Source organism: Copidosoma floridanum, unplaced genomic scaffold (genome assembly GCF_036245765.1).
Source record: "Copidosoma floridanum isolate Cflo_tuat_1 unplaced genomic scaffold, Cflo_Japanese_pri ptg000020l, whole genome shotgun sequence".
NCBI lineage: Eukaryota > Metazoa > Arthropoda > Insecta > Hymenoptera > Encyrtidae > Copidosoma > Copidosoma floridanum.
The window spans coordinates 9,261,316-9,273,380 of record NW_028321897.1 but is presented as its reverse complement, the minus strand read 5'-3'; positions in this window follow the sequence as shown (position 1 = coordinate 9,273,380).

The window sequence follows — 12,065 nt, the reverse complement described above, 5'->3', positions numbered from 1 at the left end:
GAAAAAGCATAAAAAATACCTACGAACATTGCAGCTCGTTTGACTGTATAATTATTTTGTGTATAATACATTAATTAAAATGCATGTTCAACATGTTACTATACAATAAAATTACATTTAATCTTATTCATATGATTTGTAGGAATTTTTTTAGTATTGGGCACAAAAAAAAAATTTTTTTTTTAATCCATCGAAATTTTAAATAGACCCACAAACTAAATTTTAAATAGATTCTGAAAAACAATACAAGGTGTGCGTAAAAATATGTGTATAAGTCCATTTACATAAAAAAAAGAATTGCTAGCTTTACTCTACACAATAGTGTTCCTGTCATTTATCTGAACTTTACCCCACAAACTATGTGAAGAGCATTCTTGTATCAAAAAGTTACTTGAATCATGAATGAAAAATTTTTTAAAGAACGAAATAGAATAAAATATAATTATTATATTTATACAGTACAAACATTTTCTCACAGTTTTTAAAAATTTTAAAAAAATGTGAATGAACTTTATAAAAAAACTTTCATTTATTATAAAGATAACAAATAAAATACGAACTAATAAATATTTATTAATTAATTATAAGGGTGCTCTGATGAAATATACATAATACCTAGACTTAAAAAAAAACACTAAATAAAAAATTATTTTATCAAGTTAATCGCCTACTTATTTAGTTTATAACCAAACCAAAAAAATTGATGTACATCAAACAAGAATTACTGTGAAAAATGAGTTACAAACGGTAAAATACTACGAAGTCATTGATATTCCTATGTTGGGCTTGCTCATTGTAGAGTAGGTAAGGGCCATGGCCAGAAAATAAGAGGTTGGTTGTTAAAATCTTTTTCAAAACTGTTTTTTTTTTTTTTTTTTACAATTGGTTAAAAGAAGTAATAATTTATGAAATTTAAAATGTGTGGCGTGGTAATCTATTGTGGCATCATGTAGTGTAGAGGGAACCAGAAATACGTCACAAGGGTCGGGGTGAAGGGAGAAAATCAAGCAAAATCCTCTTTCGGCACACTTTTTTTCAAGGTCAAAATCTAAAATCGTTGATTCACCCCCACGCATAACGTGCCCATACAATAATAACTTCATTCATCAAGTTTCAATTTAACAGGTGTTTCTTGGCTCTAAAGTATAAGCAGCCCACACAAACAATTACGTCAGCTGTTAAATATACATTACTGTTGGAATAAATGCTTGTTAAAGATTATTGCCCATTAAATTCTATGTATTTTTACTAGTTGGCATCGACAATTTTTTCCCTACAGGTGGCGTAATTTTCAATTGATGCACACGGCAAATAGACATTTCAAAACTCATACCTTTCAATTCACAAAGCCAAGACGCCGGTTAAAGGTAAGGAGTCGTATTACTTTTACTACCAAACAATATTGCTATGAATTAAAGGTCATTTAAACATTTTTAAAATAGCTTGCAAAATATTATTTTGTGTGCATGGTTTGGCTTCTTGGCCATGACGAGGCGCTCGAAACAGGGCCAAAAAGAAACCTCGCACCGTAGCAATGCAGTCAACAATCTCCCTACTAATCTTTAGCAGAAGCGTTAGTTAACAAAAGTAAGGGGATTATAGTGATTAAATTGATGGTTTTATTAGAAAGTAAGATTATGGAGAGTTAAATTATGTATTAAATTAGCAAAAACTAACGAAAGAACTGAGCTCTACGGAAAAATGTTAACGAAAATTTTTAGTCTGCAATTTACAATTTCTTTTAAATACAAAATTTTGACATAGAGTTAACCACATACTGTTTATAAATAGCTTTAAATGACACAAATACATTTTCATGTCATTTCACGTCAACTGTCCTAGCGAGATCCACGAGCACCAAAACATATACTTTTTAACTCGCGATTGCGGTATTATAAATTACTGAGAAAAAATAATGAAAACATAGGATCAACATGTTTTTCCCTTAGCTTTTTGGTGATGCAATTGGTTTTTTTAAAAAATGTCGATTTAACCTAGGAAAAATACAAAATGTGTTTTTTCTCAAAAATGGCATTTTTAATATTTTTTTAGCTATTGCCAATCAAAAGAGCAGGATTTTTTACGTCGGTAAGGTAATTTTCAGAGAGAACTTTTTTTATTTTAGCGAGATATTAAATGACAAATTTGGTCGCAACGACCCAGCGGCAGTGGCTGCTCAACTCGCGCGATGGTATGCTATGTATATATATCGCCAAGTGAGTATGGTTAGGTTGCGCTGTTCTGATTTGACTTTTAATACACAGCAAAATAAGTAATTAAATGAATTATTATGTTATTTTTATGAATTGCTATTAAGAAAGAATAAACCACAATCGAATTTAACAAAACAAAAGTACTGAAAATGTAGTTATCAATCCAAAACTGACAGAGAGATTAAATAAACCATCTACATCGTTTATAATTACATTGCAATAAGTTTTCTCCACCGTTTGATAACTTTGTAATTATATTTCTCACATAATGTTTATAATAGTCATTAGGTTTTTTTCTTCGGTGATATACATTTTTCCTTCTCAATACTCGTCGCTTTAGGATCTTCTTTCTTCACTTTATGGAAATTTTGGTATTTTGTGGCTAAAGATGTATTTTTTTGCATTAAATATTTGCTATCAATGGGAATAATTGCGAGATAATTTAATGTCCCTGGGATAGCTTTGCGTTTTTTAAGCATACTTTTTAAAAATAATGAAATTGCTTTATAATCTGATTTTGCACTAAAAAAAATTTCAGTTTTTTTTTAGTGACTTTTTGCCCAATCGTATAAAACTTTAGCAGAAGTAATGTGCTTTTCTGACATCAACTGAAAATTGGCTTTTCTCGTGCCTCGTTTTAGGTTTGCTCCAATGCCATTACAAGCACCTTTGCTATGTGCAGTGGCAAATAAATGCTATTCAGCTGCTATACCGAAGTCTGTTTCTTGGTATTAAAGATTTTGTAAATTTTTTTTTGTTTCTAAAATGTTGGCTAGCTCCATTGGCGAAGTAAAAAATTTTTTTCTGATTAAAGTTCTTCTTTAAATAATTGACACTACTTTTATGTTTTACTTCATCTCTTTCTTCATGATAAATAACTATCGTAAATACAGTTGCCTGATTGTTGCTCCAATAAAACGATTGGGTCGAGTTTTGTACAAAGAACGCGTAGTTCTCTGCGAAATCACAACACACGATAAATTGGCCATCGTCCAAGTTACTTTTGAGGTTTTAAAAATACTGTGATTGTTTTTTTGAGAAATGATCATCGGTTTTCAACTTCATTAACTGTTTACAGAGTAAAGCAGTGGATTCGTGAGCATTTAGCGTTTGTGATGCTATATTACCCCGATCAGTTTGAAAGCAGTTCTGGAATCTTACTTTACAAATATCGTTGTCATTAAATACTTGAATTAAATTATTTTTTAGTTGAGCTGTATTCGGGCAATCAAGACACTCTCTCGTGTAGCATTCATCTGACGGATTATCACATACTAGGGCTGCAATGCAATCAAGGTAGTTGTTTAATTCTAATTTGCTAAGCTTTGTTAATTCAGATACGTCAGCCCCTTCCAACATCAATTTAACATTTTCATGGTGTACGCAAACACAAATCGTATGCGTTCCGTTGCTTCCAGCTAGAATGCTGTGAACGGGTTGATGCAAAGTAAATTTAGTAAAACCGATCTCGATTTTTTCATGTTCTTTTTTAAACTGTAGAAATTAATCATTTAAACCACCAAATAACAATCTTTTGTGTACGTGAATCTTTTTACCATCTTCTTGTTTCACAGAAATAAAATACTTAAAGCCAGGCATAAGTCGACTCACATCATTACGTGCATAAAAATTTTTAACTAAATTCTCCGTTTCGAGAGGAAGTACTTTGTCTCAATTTTTTTTGGGAGCTGTTAATATGCCGTTTTCAGATAATAAAGTTGTAGCTTGCCTTGCTCCTCGTTCTGTACAGTTAAATTTCCTAATCATGTCATTACTGCTCCAGAATCTCGGAGACAGAGTAAGTAACAAAATTCTTTCATCTCTACTACATGAAAAAGCAAACTTTCCTTTGATTTGATCTAGGGTGACACCAGTTTTATGGTAGCTTTCATCTCAAATTGCTTTAATTTTTGCTTTTTTGTTTTTGGGACGGGAATCAGAATTTTAAGATTTCAATTTGTAAATCAAAAATCTGCACTTTGTACAAATTTTTGATCCATCACAAACAGCAGGGTATGTCTCTCAAAAATTAGTTGGAAACTTTAACAAATTCTTGAATATACTGCTGTGATTGGACAACCCTAAGGGATGACAGCACCGAGACAAGAAAGCCATTGTCAAAGCAAGCAAGAAGCATACAATTCTTCAATTGAGTAGACACGACGACGTACTTCAATTTCACTCTAAGTTAGGCCTCACCGACGTAAAAAGAATCGAATTAAAATATTAGAAACTATCTACAAAATATCCTTCATAAGCGTTGCAGTGAAGTAACGATCAGCAAGTAAAATCATTAGCTCACATTTCATCTTCTGCATGGATAATAACGTGTTTGGTTACCAGTTAAGAAAACCTCAAAAACAAGCAATAAATATAATACACAACTCAAATACTGCTCCATTCAAGTAAACTATCAATCCGTCGATTCCTCTTAACTTATGTGTCAATAGAAACCACTTTATTTACAAATGCACTTAACAAGAAAAGTATGCGATCCAACCGTTCATCGAAACGTTGAATCAAAACAACGCAATCTAACCATGTTCGCGTGGCGAAATATGTACATAGCATACCATCGCGCGAGATAAGCAGCCACTGCCGCTGGGTCGTTGCGACCAAATTTGTCATTTAATATCTCGCTAAAATAAAAAAAGTACTCTCTGAAAATTACCTTACCGACGTAAAAAATCCTGCTCTTTTGATTGGCAATAGCTAAAAAAATATTAAAAATGCCATTTTTGAGAAAAAACACATTTTGTATTTTTCCTAGGTTAAATCGACATTTTTTAAAAAAACCAATTGCATCACCAAAAAGCTAAGGGAAAAACATGTTGATCCTATGTTTTCATTATTTTTTCTCAGTAATTTATAATACCGCAATCGCGAGTTAAAAAGTATATGTTTTGGTGCTCGTGGATCTCGCTAGGACAGTTGACGTGAAATGACATGAAAATGTATTTGTGTCATTTAAAGCTATTTATTAACAGTATGTGAATAACTCTATGTCAAAATTTTGTGTTTGAAAGAAATTATAAATTGCATACTAAAAATTTTCATTAACATTTTTCCGTAGAGCTCAGTTCTTTCGTCAGCTTTTCGAAATTTAATACATAATTCTACTCTCCAGAGTCTTACTTTCTAATAAAACAGTCAATTTAATCACTATAATCCCCTTACTTTTGTTAACTAGCTTTTTTGCTAGAGATTAGTAGAGAGATTGTTAACTGCAATGCTACGGTGCGAGGTTTCTTTTTGGCCCTGTTTTGAGTGCCCCATTATGGCCAAGAAGCCAAACCATGCACACATCTTTTTATTATTTGAGAAGTGAGGAGGGGGTATGCCGAGTGTGTGCCTATGGAGTCACGTGGAAATAGGCATGTTGGCCCATACCTTGGAGACACGTGAAAGGGGTATACTAAGTATGTGTCTACTGAGAGAGAAGTGGAAATGCCAACTACAGCTATACAGCTATATTACCGCATATATCATAGCGAAAGCAAGCAACGAGTCTTTTTCACTACACTTATTCGTATATTTATAAGATAAAAAATATATTCTTATATTTTACAATTCTTCATAACACATGAAAGTTTGAGAGAGGCTAGCGATATTACTTTTTGAAAATTAAATCATATAAATAAATCTTTACACAATTGTAAGCTTAGACTTTCAAGGCATTCATTTGTTGATTCTTACTGTACTTTGAATTTTTTTAAAGTATGGTATATTTAAGTAAGTACGTTGAAAAACCATTTAGCTCAAAATACTTCTTAAGATTGACAGTATGACTATAAACACCTTAAATATAAATTTTGTTTTCCACTTATAATAACCACTGTGAACTGTAGGGGCAAGCTTCGGACTTTCTTATTTATAAACCCATGTGATTTTGGATTATGTAATGACCGAAGTTTAAATAGCTGAGATGGCTATGGCTTATGCCGCTAGTAACAATGTTTTGCGATTTGGGGTTTAATTCCAATCAGAGTCCAATTTTTTTTATTTTTTTTTTTTCCTTTAATACAATTCATTGTTCTGTTCTAATTTCTTATCATAACTTTTCTTTCGATTTATAAATATTGCCAACACTTTTTTTTGGTAAGTCAAGTCAAAAAAATTATATTTTTAATACTTAGTCTCTTAAGCAATTTATTACAATATTATTCCTAGTTTACAATGTTATTTTAAAATTACATAATACACCTTTTTCCTTTGTTTTCTTCACGTAAAAAAAAAAAAAAAAAAACATCGCAGAATCCATAATTATAACTTTGTTTGTGGTTGTCTGTTCTTGCACGCGATACCTGACTACCGTTTTGGAAGATGTGCATAAAGTGTATACTGAAAAGGGGGCTAGTGATGTTCTACCTGTATGCTCGACTATTAATAAGCTCATAGAAGTATTGCAAAAGCTCTCTATCACTGACCTAGTGGGGGTACAGATGGTCACGTTGTACCCTCTATACCTAATTCAAAGACCTACAGCCAGCCAAGTAAGGGTAGAGTGTCTTCCGCCGAACATTATAATCTTACAAATTTTTTCATACTTACAAAACTTCGCATCATCAAAAGAGATTAAATAAAATACTTTTTTAGTTGCCAAAACTTGTTTAAGAGCTTCTGGATATCTTCTTAACGTTAACGGTACGCTTAAAAGAAAGTAGGAAGAACCCTTGAATGATTGTACGTCGGAAGTAGATTTTTTTTACAAGAAGAAAAATGTCTCATGGTGAATTAAAAAATCTTCGTAAATTTTTTTTTTTGTGTTATTCATTTTAACTTTTAAACAATGTGTGTTTCAAAATATTATGCAGAGAACCAACCCCACCCCTCTTGACGTACATCCGGTCCCCAGTACTACGTCACATGTCATAGCACCACACCACACAACATTATCCCTTCAAACCAGACCACACAATTGGAATTTTTTTCAGCTTTGCTTTTAACCAATTTCTAGAGAAAAAAAAAAAAAAAAAACCTTCTGCACCAATAAACGACTCTGCTATGAGCGTGCCTGACATAAGAATCTCAATGACTTTATTTTGTGGTACAGTTCGCTGCTTTTCTTTAATGAAAATTTTTATTTACTGCTTATTAATTATTTAGTATGATTATGAATTTAATAAGCAAATAATTTATTTTATGAAATATATTTTGTAAGTACCTGTCTCAAAAAATTATAAGCATTTACTAACTTGTTAATTATTTATTACTGTTTAAATAAATAAATGATTCCTCACACAATTTTTAATATTTTTTAAAAATTTTCAAAAACTCATGTGGATGTACTCACATACATGATTTTACGCATACTTTATCTTTTTTTTTTATTTAATTGAAAGACAACTTGTGGTTCTATCTAAAAATTCGATAGGTTCATCTAAAAGTAATATTTTGTATCCCAAAAATTGGAAGATTCCTTTAAAGCATGTAAATGCCATTAGGGCCGATTGCACTTGAGCTCATCTGATTAAAAATGTCGTAGTTGAGCGCATTATAACGATCTTTTCTGCACATCCCTTGAAACCAGATGATTGTTACAGTTGAGTCCGTCGAAACGTAATATTATCTTTTTTATAGATACTCGTTTTACATCAGGGCCGTTACTAAGATTAATGTATACCTACATGTGTACATATATGAATGTACAATCAAAGTTATACAGAGAATAAATAGTTACGCACCTTAGTTGAATCACAGAACGAATGCGCGACCAAATTACCATTGTTCGTAAATAAAATCAGTTGCGTATTGACGTCGCGTGAATGAACATCGTATTGTGTCTATCATGTCGTTGATTATAATGCTAAGTAGTAAAGGAAAGCCACTGTTAGTGTTTAATAAGTATAAATTTAAAAGAGCATGCCTACTTAAAACTGGACAGAAATGGCAATGCACAAAAAACTTTTGTAAAATGGCAATACTCACAGATGTTACCGGTGAAACACTTTTCAAAACGTCAGGATCGCATGATCACGAGCCCGACAAAAATCTCCATGTACAATTCCTTTCGAATTCGTGCAAAAATAAAGTGTGTGATGATATTTCTACGAGACCTACGAAAATTCTTCGATCTGCGATTTGAGGTAAAACAGTGCCTGATTCCATTAAAGAGCCGTTAGAGCCAGAGGATTTACAAAATATTAAGTATAATATGTGGCAAAGTCGACAGTCGCTTTTGCCGACCTTACCTAAAAATTTACAAGAAGTACACACCGCATTAGACAAAACAAATTGGAAAACGAAAAATTTATACATGGATGGGACATTCAAGTACGCTGCGAAGTTTTTCCTGCTACTGTTTACAATACATGTCATCTCGCACGGCAAATACATTCCTGTAGTGTTTTGTCTATTACCAGATAAAGAACAGTGCACGTATAAGACCACTTTCAATCACATCATCAAGAAGTGCAAGTATCTTCAGTTGTAATTTGATCCCGTACGCATTCTCCTGGATTTAGAAGTTAGTATACATAATGCTGCTCGAAACGTATGGCTTGCAGTGACTATAGAAGGATGCCGATTTCACGTCACGCAATCGTGGACAAGAAAAATCCAGACTCTTGGTAAATTGTGTATTAAAATAAATAAGGCCTAATATTGCATTAGCGACTCTAATTTGTAATAAATTTAATAATATAATAATCACATGTAATTGTATTACAGTATTAAAAGTATTTTTTTAAAGGAAATTGTAGCTAGTCAAAAGAGTGTGGGTACCCAAATAAATAGATGATTTTATATTTAATGTTTACTTACATTATTACACATCAAATTCATCTAGATACTTTCATCTTTTGGTGGGCTCAATTGCAACTTATTTTGTCAATTAGTTGGGCTCAACTGCCACTTTTTCCTGTCATTCTTATCAGTAGATGGGCTCAAGTGCATAGTGCCCTGCCTTTCAACGTTATTTTTTCAAAAGGTTACATGTTAAATGTCAATTTTTTTCAATGTAAAATATATAAAATAATGTCACAGTCAAACAAGCTGCAATTTTAGTGGGTATTTTTTAAGCTATTTTTATAAATGTTGGCCGTTTAAATAATATCTGTTAAAAACCTATGTATAATAAACGTACTGGAGAGATGTTCCCTGGTATGTAACACAACGCTATTTAAGATAGCTATACTACAGGATAATTTTCTTCATTTTCTGTATACAGTTATATTTTGGGTACTAAATGTGAACGAGAAATAAGTGTAAGATCGTCTGTGATAGATGTAAGCGTGACGTTACAGACAAAATCAGCGTAAGCAATAGGAAATTGTTCTAAAATCACTGGAAGTTTCGATGAAAGCTCACAGTCTTATACTGTGTCAGCCTATATATTATTTTTGTTGTATTGTACCGTAATATATTGTTTATAATCGTTAACTTATTAGACATTTAATATTCATTGAAGCCACACCCAACTTACGTAAGCATACTGTTCCTAACGATAATTGCACCACTTTTGTACACAGTCTTGTTTCTTACAACATATTAGTATTTTTAATAATATTGTCTGCCATATCATTTTATAAAAGTATAACTTTTTACTTGGCTGCCCAAGCCCTAACTGTCCACTGGTTTTTGTTTATATTTTTCGTAAGCTCTCTATTACATTCTTACTACAACTATTTTTGATTTTGTAGATCGATCCAATGGATCTAATAGGATTAACTGGCTACTTTTAAAGAATCGCAGAAGCATAATCTTTGTTATCACTAGTATCAAGACAAAAAGTCATTGCAAGCGTCACAGTACAGACCAAGGATAATCCAGACATACTATAAGGTACTAAATATACCACCTCAAAAAGTTGTAAGAAAAAATTTTCTAATTGTCAAAAGCAACTTGTCGTGCAATGAAATTCTAAATTACTACCCAAAAAATATGGCAAACACATAAAAAAGGGTAAACAATACTTTTTATAAACTTATAACTGTTATAAAAAAAAAACTCCTCTAGTATTTATTTTTAAGAGAAAGGCTTGCACTCAGACGTATTAACCGAAGAATCAGAGGGTCTTTATTACAAACTTATTATTTCAATAAGTTTTGAAAATATCTGGAGGTTGTGTCAAAAAAACGAACAAAGTAAATACATTATCGAAATCATGACATCTGTCTTAGTTAAAGTTACGCATCTCAAACTCCCTGAAAGGTAGCATGCACCAGAAGATGAATTAAATGGATTAGGTCAAAAAGGATTTAATGTATTATTAACCACGATAATCTTTAATTAGCAAAAAAACTTGTAAGCGGTAAAGTTGTAACAAAAGAAGATTCCTTGATAGCTCCGCATAAGAATGGTGTAAAATAAGAACTGAGAATAAAAAACAAACAAGTTAGGTAGTAAGGTTAATGCGATTGTATTAAATGAATTTGAATAACGTGGATAGGTTTGTTCTGTCTACATTTTTCAGATTCTTAAGATATGACGAGTGGCACGGTATTTCCGATTGTGCATTTCAATATGAGTTTTTGGGCAAAAATACAGCTTTGATACATATCGGTACTGTCGATAAAGCATAATATCGCACATTATTTATGAACATTATGTGTTGTTCTTAAATGCAGATAAATAATTTTATTTAAAACTCAAAAGCCGTTAGGTCAATGTACTTTTATGTGTAGCGAGAAATAAAATTACAAACAATTGTGAGAACATATTTATAAATTGGTTTGCCCTGCATAGAATAAATCTGTTTAACTTACTGGTTATTTATTAAAAAGAAAGAATGATCGATACAGGACACTGATGCAAGGCAGCTTAATTAAGCAGAGCTCACAACACGAAATAAATACACGGGGACAATGCTGTCGAGTTAAAGATAAAGTGGCAGCCGTTTCAGCTTCCACCTGCCGGGATAGATAAACATTCAGCGCTTAAGTCCGTGGGATCGGCGTCGTCACAGTTTGAATGGCGAACTGGCAGTAGGAAAAGCTTGCTGATAGCATGAAGATATTTCCCTGTATATGTCAGAACGGTGGCTATGGAACAAGCTCACTGGACCCAGACTAGATCGAGACTATGTGACTCAGTGGCCAAGAGCCGCTTAAATAAAGGAGAGTAGCGTCTACTACAGCAACGACGTTATCAACCTGAGAATTGTGGCGTGGGGTTTTCTACTTTGGTCATTGCTAGAGTGTGTTCAGGTATTTACGACTCCAACAGTTTTAAAACTGATCTTGAATGCTACGAACAAGACTCAAGTAAATTCGTCGATCCAGCTCCTTAGGTCAAGGAGCAGAGTCGATGATGAAGTTTAGTTGACCGCTGACAAGAAAATGCCTAGGAGTGAGGATGTTAAAGAGATAAGGGAATGGCTATTGAAGGTTGCCTCGATGCTGGAAAGGACGGTGGAGATCTTTTCGTAGGTGAAGTATCGCGGACTAATGACACGACGCAGATGACGCTTTACAGACTTTACGCAAGCCTCATACAGTCCACCAAAATAAGTGGCCCAGGGTGGAATGAATTACTACTTAATTTCTTGGTTAGCAAGAGCACCAGCAACGTGTTTTTAATACAGCTCAGCGTCCTGTTAATCGTTGCGAAGTTTTTGGGCTGTGGTGTAGAAGCAGGTGGCGTTGTTGCTCCAAATCATTGCCGGTCACCCTCGTCTCGTGCACAGTCTTGTGAAGGCTCCCAGAAATTACTCGGTTGACGACTTGCCAGCTAACTCGGGGTGTACAGCCTTAATAGGTATACATACAAAAACCACGATGTATCCTTTGCTCGTGCGGATGCCTTGGCCCTTTGCCAACAAGATGTTAAACGGGCCTGCATCATTATCACTGGTATAAGATGAGGGTAGAGCGGGTGTGACAAGTGCAGCCAGCAGAGTGCCATGTCTTGCGT